This window comes from Dipodomys ordii, unplaced genomic scaffold (genome assembly GCF_000151885.1).
Source record: "Dipodomys ordii isolate 6190 unplaced genomic scaffold, Dord_2.0 Scaffold62, whole genome shotgun sequence".
Taxonomy (NCBI): Eukaryota; Metazoa; Chordata; class Mammalia; order Rodentia; family Heteromyidae; genus Dipodomys; species Dipodomys ordii.
Window position 1 is genome coordinate 8923161 of NW_012267278.1, and position 10075 is coordinate 8933235.

The 10075-nt window shown below is 40.2% G+C and overlaps 1 protein-coding gene across 1 annotated transcript in view; it reads left to right on the plus strand.

The window, feature by feature from the left end:
• Faxc (failed axon connections homolog) overlaps window positions 1-10075 on the plus strand; it is a 38865-nt gene that overhangs the window by 23518 nt on the left and 5272 nt on the right. The window lies entirely within an intron of this gene.

Below are 10075 nucleotides of genomic sequence, written 5' to 3' on the forward strand. Positions count from 1 at the left end.
TTTTCTTTTTGCTTATGTGGTGCTGAGGAATGGAACCCAGGGCCTCAGGCATGCAAGGCAAGTGCTCTACCACTGAGCCACCTTCCCAGCCCTCCTTTTTTTTTTTTCAATAGCATGTTATTTTGTTTTTTGTTTTGGTTGGTCGTGGGGCTTGAACTCTGGGCTTGGGCGCTGTCCCTGTGCTCTTCAGCTTAAGGCCAGTGCTCTACTGCTTGAGCCACAGCACCACTTTCAGTTTTTGAGTGGTTTATTGGAGACAAGAGTCTCATGGACTTTCCTGCCTGGGCTGGCTTTGAACTGCGATCCTCAGATCTCAGCCTCCTGAGTAGCTAAGATTACAGGCGTGAACCACCTTCACCCGGCTTTACTAGCATGTTTTAACCCTGATTTTGCATATATTTCAACAATTGGCTGTCCCATGTCTGGGAATTCCTTTAGAGAAGGAGCAGTATACATCCATGAGCTGGTGAGGATGGATGTACTCTTGCTTGCCTGGCTGCTTGCATGTAGGCTAGGCTGCTGTGGATCTGTACTGGGCAGGACTTGATTCTTGGTTACAACAATTCAAAAGTGTGAAACACTGTTTTGCAGTGGTGGATGACTAATACACAGGAAGCCAAGTCCTCCATGCAAATATCCCTGCTCAGTTTGTTTGCAAAAGATGGGCTTTTTTTTTTTCATCCACTGGTGATTCATTTCCAGACCAACCTCATCCCCATTCTGGACTCTGTGAGGAATGTCACCTCCAATAGGCTAGATGGAGGGTGGAATTTGTTTTGTTGGAATTTATTTTGTTGTTCCTGGAAGGCAGGGTTGGGCACACCTGTCTCCTGCAGTGTCCTCTCTGAAGACTCCTGACCACTCCGCACGCCAGACTGTTTACCACTGATGTAGATTTCCTGAGCTTTGTAAGTGGTTGTGTTCTTTCTTTGCAAGGAGGCTTGCTCCCCAGCCTTAGGCTGACATGTACAAGTAGTTGAAGGGAAAAGATGTTTTTTCACAGTGGGCTTCTGAAACAGCCCAGTGATAAATGGGATTTGTAAATGGAAGCAAGAAAAACTGACTTCCAGCAAGCTTCAGTTGACTAATAAAAAATTTAATATACTTTCTCTTTTGGCCAGTGTAAAGTGTTTTATTGAGTTAGAAAATAGCACGGAGTGTCATTGTTTTTCAGAGTTTTCGTTGACATCAGGTCTGTACATTTGTGAGAACCGGATCTGTTGGCTCTATTAATAAACATCTGTGATCTTGACTATTAATAAACAGTAAATAAATCCGAAGTAGTGCTTTCCCCCCCTGAAGGCACTAAAACTCAGCCATTTGCTGCTTCATGTCACCTTCCTGTGTGTAGTTACAATGTAGTATTGTTTGTCAGGATGACTATATTTTGCTGTTGGATTAAATAAATCAATAGTGTTTTGCAAGTACAGAAATATTTGATCACTTATATATAGAAGATTAAAATATTCTCAGAGAACAACATGGTTAAGCATTTGTGATTAGTAACAGAAAATCTCTAGTCCATCCTTGGCCAGAAAGGCCACCCACAGACCAGGATGTGTAGCTTGGAAGTACAGTGTAGATGCTGCTGAGGAAATAAGCCGACTATGGCCCATGTCAGGGAAGCTTGGGGCGGAGCTGTGCTGGAGAGAAAGTAAAGAGAATTATGCCTCAAGAATCTCTCAGTGGGCTGAAAATGTGGCTTAATAGTAGAATGCTCGCCTGGTATGCATGAAACTCTGGGTTCAATTCCTCAGTATCACTTATACAGAAAAAGCCAGAAGTGGTACAGTGGCTCAAGTGGTAGAGTGCTAGCCTTGAGCAAAAGAAGCTCAGGGACAGCGCCCAGGCCCTGAGTTCAAGCCCTAGAACAGGCACACACACATACACACACACACGCACACACACACACACACACACGCACACACACACGCACACACACACACAATCTCTGTATATGTAGTTAGACATGTTGGCCAGGTAGAATAACACATAACAGATTCCCTTCTCTGGCAAACCAAGAGAAGATAAAGCTTGTTTCTAAGCTCAGACCCCAAAGGAGACTGGGCTCTTGTGGGACGTTGACTGGGGAGGGGGATGTTGTAGAGACAACATGAGAGCTATTCTCATTAAGTTATGTCATAGTCTTCCTTTGGCTCATGGTTCTCAAATGTCTCCTAGTCACAGCACAGAATTGCCTTTTTGATGCTGTTGGAAAGTAGCTTTCATAAAGTTGACCAGAGATCAAAATTATTGGAAATGTTGAGGCAGACTCCTTATGTGAGGAAGATGAAGGGAGAAGCTGCAAATGGGCCTGATCTTCTCTATGGATTTCTCTTCCTCCCTAAGGCTCAGGGCACAGTGATAGGCTGCTGGTGATGGCCGTGGGGCAGTGTTTGGTGACAGTTTTTAAAAAATGGTGTTTGATCCCCAGGAAGGCACATAGATGACTAAGATCTAATGGCTTTTTGCTTTTAGACTTTTATAGACTCTGGATGGTAACATAGCAGTTACCTCATGGGAAAAATGGATGAAGAATTGGAAAATAGAGTTGGTTTGAGGAATGGAGGGGGAGAATTAATTGAAAGTATGGGGAATAGAAGGTGGAAAATAGTAAGTATGGGGCTCTGCTGAGCACAAGTGAACATCAGTAACTATTTTAAGGGTGAATAAAGAAAAGAATTGAACTGGGTGCCGGTATTCCTAGCTAGTCAGGAAGCTGAGATCTGAGGATCACAGTTCAAAGCCAGCCCAGGCAGGAAAGTCCGTGAGACTCGTATCTCCAATAAACCACTAGAAAACTGGAAGTGGTGCTGTGGCTCAAGTGGTAGAGCGCTAGTAGAGCACTAGCCTTGAGCTGAAGAGCTCAGGGACAGCTCCCAGGCCCAGAGTTCAAGCCTCACAACTGACAAAAAATAAAATAAAATAAAGAATTGAGGAAAGAATGGTAAGCCAATGAGGGACAGATGGTGAACAAATGTAGTCATTATATCCAATATATCCAATGTACATTATGTAAAAAATGTAACTTGTAACTTGAGAGTAGGGATGGAAGGAGGAAAATTGGGAAGAATGAAGGAAGGGAGACTTTGACCAAGAAGCACTGTACTCATAGTCTGATTTATACTACAAGAATCAGTGAAAGTCAGCATACAACTATTAGATAGCTAATCACACCAGAATCTGTGGGTCTGACAGTATATTCTGAGCAGAAAATTGATTTTGTTAATACATTTAAGGATCATAAATAATAATGGGTTACCCAAGTAGAATCTGCAACTTCCTACCAATGAATATTCTTTTTAGTCTCTTTCTCATGGTTAGAAGCCATAGAAGGACAGTCCATTTGTACCATTAGAATTCTGACAGAGGGTAATTCCTTTGACTTAGGACTGTATGATCAAATAGACATGCATGGAACAGCCATGCATGGAACTGTGTGTTAGCAGATTTTAGTGAGAGTGACCAAGTTTGACACAGCCCTGAGTAGCCATAGCTCCCACCAGAAGGAGATGGTGTTGGTGAACATTTATAAAATCACAGTGCCTGGAAAGAGCACTGTCATGGAAAAAAGTACAAGGTGCAATGAGGGCATTTCTTAGGGGGGATAGTTGGGTAGGGTGGGTGAGATGGTTCTTCAAGACTTCTTTGAGGGGTGGAGTTAAAGTAAGAATTAGGAAAGCATATGCTGGGCGAGAAGAGCAGGGCTGAAACAGTGAGTTGAATAATAATGGAATAGAGGAGGGACAACACAAATAAGGGGTGGATATGGAGATAGTAATTTTCTAACTCCAGTTTTCTAACTTTTGACATTTTTTTCTATTCTCCCCATTTGTAAACAATCACAATAGGATTTCCCAATATTATATGGAACATCCTTGGATATTGTTTGTTTGGATTTCAAAGCCAGATAAGCTGGAAGTAGAGACTATTCACATTTCTTTGTTGTCTAAGATCCTAGCATAACAATTAATTAATTTTACATAACAGATATAAAATAAATATTCAAAATATTCAGTTTGCTTGTATTTTAAAACTCTTGTGATTTTTCTACTTAGTTTGGATTTCATCAATTTACCTCTATGGAAGCAGGTTTTGAATTGAATATTTAGGATTTGTTCCTGTAATCACCTAACTTCAACCTCTTAAAAAACAAACAACAAAAAACACTCTTTACCTATGTGAAGCCCATGGGACTCTCATATCTTCGTACAGTAGTATGAAGTAGCTCACTGCTTCAGAAAACCCTCTGAAGGAATGATCATTTATTTCTTTAAGTATATCTATGACTGACGGAATTCATCTAAGTGTATGACATGAAGTCAGAATTTTAGTTTATCTTGTTCCAAATGGTTAGCCAGCTATTCTAACATGATATACAGAAATCATTTTCTTTTCTCTACTAATGCAGGTTGCTTTTATCATATACGATATCTCTGCTCAAGTGTTTGTCTTGTAGGAATCTCAAGTTCAGCTTATCTGAATTCCTAAATTTATTATTTCTTCTCCAGTATTCCCCAGCTCTATGAATGGCTATTTTTTCCTTTCATAGCTAGAATTTGATTACTCCTATCCCTCTTTATTAAGAATCCCTTACCACTCCCTGCCACAAGTATGTAAGAAAAAATTGACTTCATCATGCCTGATTCTAAAATATAGCTCTGATTCTTACCTTTCTGCTCAAGTCTGCCACCACCGCCATAGTCTAACACTATCTAGTCTTTTATTGGCAGCAACAGCTTCTCTACTTCCACATTCACAAATCTACTGTTGATTCTCCTAGCATAGTAAATGAAACATGCCATCCTCCTATTTTAAATCTCTTATTTCCCTACATTATTTATGTGACATATAAGACCTGTATAGTCTTAGTCCATGCCCTCCTCTACCTCATGATACCCAGGGCCTCTAACAAAAAATTCTAAGTTCTCACTAAGAATAACCAACAACAACACACCATGGTTCTCAGTAAACATGGTGGGTAGTGTTCAGTGGGAAAGCATGAAAGCAATAGGCTGTGATCTGTGTACATCTTAGCACACTCAGAATATACTGAGGCTGGAGAAGAATGAAGATATTGAAGTAATTATGCATGTTGACCTTGCCAAAAACAAGAGAAGAAATAAACACTCAAAGCAGTGTTTCCTAAGGTAGGTTCTGGGTGCTCTCCAAATTTTGAGACCTGCCCAGCACAATGGCTCACATTAACAGCTGTTTAATTCAGAGTCACTGGGAGTGGATTCTGTGGATATTTCTTAAACTCAGTGGATGATGTGAGTATATTGATAAGTCAATATAGATCAGGAGTGGAGGCCTACATGGTAGGAAGAGGCAGTGGGGTTGGTTAAAAAAAATAGACAAGGCCACTTGAGGGTTCTGTGCCTGGTAGCAAAAGAGAGAACATTGTAGTCTTTTATAAGAGAGGCAATGAAATTCTGAACAAATTAGTCATGCTTCACAGCATGTGGAGAAAGTGACTCTGGCTGGCATCAGCATGATACTTAGGCTGGTCCTTTCTTCTTTCTGTGTCCAAAATCTTCTCATATAGCCTGCAGATTTTTGTGTGCCATATTTTAGATAACAGTTGGAGTAGCATCCTGAAGATGTTCTATTTTTCATCTCCTTCCTGCAGTCCCTGAGATGTGATCGAATAGATGAGAAAACTGTGTGAGGTTCAGAGAGGCTAAGAAGTGGGCCTAGAGCCATCCTTCTCCTGCTCTGGTATCACTTCTGTGTTTGCATTAGTGTTTGTTAGAGTCATGTTCAAGAGAAGAGATAATAAGACATGAAAATCATAAATTCCAGGGCTGGGAAGGTGGCTCAGTGGTAGAGTGCTTGCCTAGCATGCTGAGATCCTAGGTTCGATTTCTCAGCACCACATAAGCAAAAAAGAAAAAAGCTGGAAGTGGCGCTGTGGCTCAAGTGGTAGAGTGCTAGCCTTGAGCTGAAGAGCTGAGGGACAGCACCCAGGCCCAGAGTTCAGGCCCCACGACTGGACCCCCCCCAAAAACAAACAAAAAACAAAATCATAAATTCCATTTTTACCAGGGACTTGAACTCAGGTCCTGGAGCTTTTTTTTTTTTTGCTCAAGGCTAGTGCTCTGCCACTTTGTGCCACAGCTCCACTTCCAGCCTTTTGGTGTTTCACTGGGGAGAAGTTTCACAGACTTTCCTGCTCAGGCTGGCTTTGAACCACGATCCTTAGATCTCAGCCTCCTTAGTAGCTAGGATTACAGTTGTGAGCCACTGGTGCTTGGCTGAACCTAAGCTTTTATTTTATTTTATTTTTTTTTAAAGCAAAACAAACCAAAACCAAGATAACATAGGAGTCCTGTGCTCACCAATTTAAGTGGAAGTGACTTCCTCTGGAAAGTATTTCCATCTTATTCAGTACTTCTGAATTGCTTGCCATGAGATTAGAATACTCAGAAAGCAGGCATTACCTCCTCTTCTTACTTATTGTCATTTTTCAGATTTGCAAAGGGAAGAGCAAGGAATGATTGCCTGGGGACCTGGGATCCTTAAATCGCCAGAGATAGTGGCATCTTCCTCCACTGATGTTTGCATCTTTATGGGGACATCTGTGAGCCCCAAGTTGTGGTTCACTTCTTTTCCATTTTCACTGTTGCTATTATAGTTGGTAAAAATGTGTTGATGTATAAAAGCAAAAAAAATTACCTTTACCAAATGTTTATAAAGACAGAGGTCCTAGAAATCCTTAGAGTGTATTTAGTAATACAAAATTATAGGTATAATTCTAATAGACTGGCCTAGTCTCTATGTATTTTATCCTGGGATAGTCTAGCCTTTTCTGCCTTTGAAAGGAAAGACTGCTGGGCACTGTTATCTCACACCTATAATCCTAGCTACTCAAGAGGCTGAGATCTGAGAATCACAATTCAAAGCCAGCTCAGACAGGAAAGTCCATGAGACTCCTATCTCCAATTAACTACCTAAAACACAGAAGTGGATCTGTGGCTCAAAATGGCAGAGTGCTAGCCTTGAACACAAAAGCTCAGGGTTAGCGCCAGGCCCTGAGTTCAAGCTCCATAACCAACAAAAATAAATAAATAAATAAAGGACAGAAGGAAGGAAGGATTTGGTGTTTCAAGCTTTCAATTCCCAGATGATTACAATAAAAGAATAATGAAACAAAGAAAAAAATCCTGATAAGATAGCACCACTTAGCCAATAGATTTTCAAAGATGTTTATTGCTACACAGCTTTTTGCTGTTTATGTGTTAGGGCTAAACATTGAATGAGAAGGCATAATGTCCCCCAATGCATGTTGACAGATACAGACTGATACAGTTCCCATTTGTGTTATATTGGGCTGACTTAAACAAACTTTGGGGAAGAAAATTAATTATAAATAAACGATGACCTGGTATATTCCAATATATTATCAGTTGGTTGATTCTTTTTCAAACCAACAACATATTTTTATTTATTTAAATTATTTAATTTGTATTAAAAATATAATTGGCCAACACTTTATAAATTGGGAAGAATTTATGTATCTACCATCTTTTATTGCTTCCCCTGGAGGCTAAATCCTCCATTTTCTGCTCTCTAGACTCCCAGACTTCCCCAAGGGGGTGTTAATCTCTTGTTATTTCAGGTGATCCTTGGTTGTTATGTATAACAACTATAGTATGGACAGGCATTTACCCATGTCAGCACTGTTCTAGGTGCCGTTGATGTGCTATTAATTGCTCACAATTGTGAAATTTAGGCACAAAAGGATAATCTTCCCAGGGACACTGATAGTAAATGGAAGAACTTAGATTTGAACCTAAGGAGTCTAGGAGGAGCCAGAAGTTATTGCACAACACTTTTTAAGCCTGTATTTTGTTAATGGGATCTCTTTGGCCCTTCTCCCCTGATTTGCCTTTTTAGGTTACTTATACATTGATAGTCCAAGTTTTCATCCCCACCTCTATTCACTCATTTCATCGTGCATGCTTCCATCCATTCGTCATTCATCCTCTCTCTCTTGAATCCCAGATATTTTCTAGATCTAGAGCTCCACTTTGATCTCCCATAACTACCTCAAATGCAGTACATCACAAAATGGGACCCATCACTGTGCCACCAAGAAAGCAGCCCTGTAACCTCATTAGTGATTGTAACCCCATTTGCTTAAGTTAGATGCCAAGAGGTCATTTAAGTTGGCTGCTTCTGCCTCGTCTCCTTAACTGTCCAAGTCCTCTACTGCCTGAGCCCTGCCTTTTTCTAGTTCATTTCTTCCCCCAATCCTTTCTCAGGCCGCCTCATTCTCTCTTTTCACAAACACCCCAAGTTTCTTCTTACCTTCAAACGTGTCTTAGCTTCTGGTCTGCCTTAAATAATCTTCCTTTAGAGTAGATCTGTACATTACTAGGTCTTTTATGATATTCATGTCTCTGTAAATATCGCCTCCACAGAGAAGCCTTGCCTGATCACAGCATAACGTGAGTCACTTGCTGTCACCTTGATTTAGTCACTCCAAGTGATGTAAACTCTATGGAATTCTGTTCATCCTTGTATAACTTCCCCAATCACTATTGCAAGGCACCTCCTAAATACTTTCTAAGTGTAATAGAGGGGTGAATTTTTTATTAGTATACATGAATTGAACAAAGAAGGGCTCATTGCAACATTTCTGCATATATATAAATGTATCCCAAGTGACCTTATACCTTCTCTGACCCTCACATATGCTCTCTTTCTTAAAATAATTTCAACAGGTTCCATTGTTCTGCTTTTGTACATGTGAAACATACTACATTTTCATACACATGAGCATACTACTTGAACTATATTAATTCCCATTCACCCCTCTTTGTTAACCCCCTTCCCTTGGTCCCCACCCTCCTGACAGAGTCCGTGTGATTTTCCTGTTACTCATTTTTTTAGTGTATTAATTGTGTACCATAAGGTTTTTCTTGGTATTTCAGATGTGCATATATTATGTTTGCTCAGAATGTTTTGCTTTTATAGGGATGGATTTGACCACATTACATTTTTTGCATGTGTGGACATAGCTTAGTAGACCTTTGTGGTATAATTAACATATGCTAATAAAAATAAAAAGTGCGGGGGAAAAAACAGACAAACTCCATTTTCTAACACAAATTATATTTTTGGGTCTGAGAGACCATTTTGCAAGTTCTGAGTTTTGCATTTAATTTTACTTTGCATTTATTCTTTTATGTGTTACTGAGGCTTTGAACTCAGGGCCTCACATTTGCAAGGCAGGCTCATTTAATTCTTTGGTTGTCTCCAGAGATACAATTTTTCACATTGTTGATCATTTTCCACTCTTCCTCTACAGCTGTCATCCAGTGGTCTAACCTTGTAAGTTCTGTTGTTATGAGAGCTTAAGGACCTGAATTGTGCTTTATGCTTAGGAAGTCATCTCACCTCCCCAGGAAAGTGAGTTCTAGAATATAGTTGGTCAAAATAATCCTTATCAATCATTAGCTCAAGTCCCTATGTAATTTATTGGCTGAGCCCCAGAGTTCTGACCCTGTAGTTCTATATGATCAAGTACTGGAGGGGCACTATTCTCATCTATGAGTTTAAGAACAAGGTCTCATAAGATAATTGCCATTTACATGAAAAAATAAACCTATTTCCCGAGTGCCTGTAATGTACTGGGCACTGCGTGAGTTCCAGGGGATGGGTTCAGTTTGGGTTTCAATCAGATATCATGGTCTAGTGTGTTTTCTCTTCCTTGAATTTATAGTCTAGGTAGAGATCACAATCAAACCATTCTGATGAGACTGTGTCAGACATCTGGGTACCTAATAAATCCCTCAATTTGCTGGTTATATGAGGGATGTTTAGCATTGTCCTTTTTGTTTCTCTGTTTCCTCCCTCCCGCCCCCCTCGCTTGCTCCTTCCTTCCTTCCTTCCTTCCTTCCTTCCTTCCTTCCTTCCTTCCTTCCTTCCTTCCTCCCTCCCTCCCTCCCTCCCTTTCTTTCTTTCTTTCTTTCTTTCTTTTCTTTCTTTCTTTCTTTCTTTCTTTCTTTCTTTCTTTCTTTCTTTCTTTCTTTCTTTCTTTCTTTCTTTCTTTCTCTTTCTTTTCTTT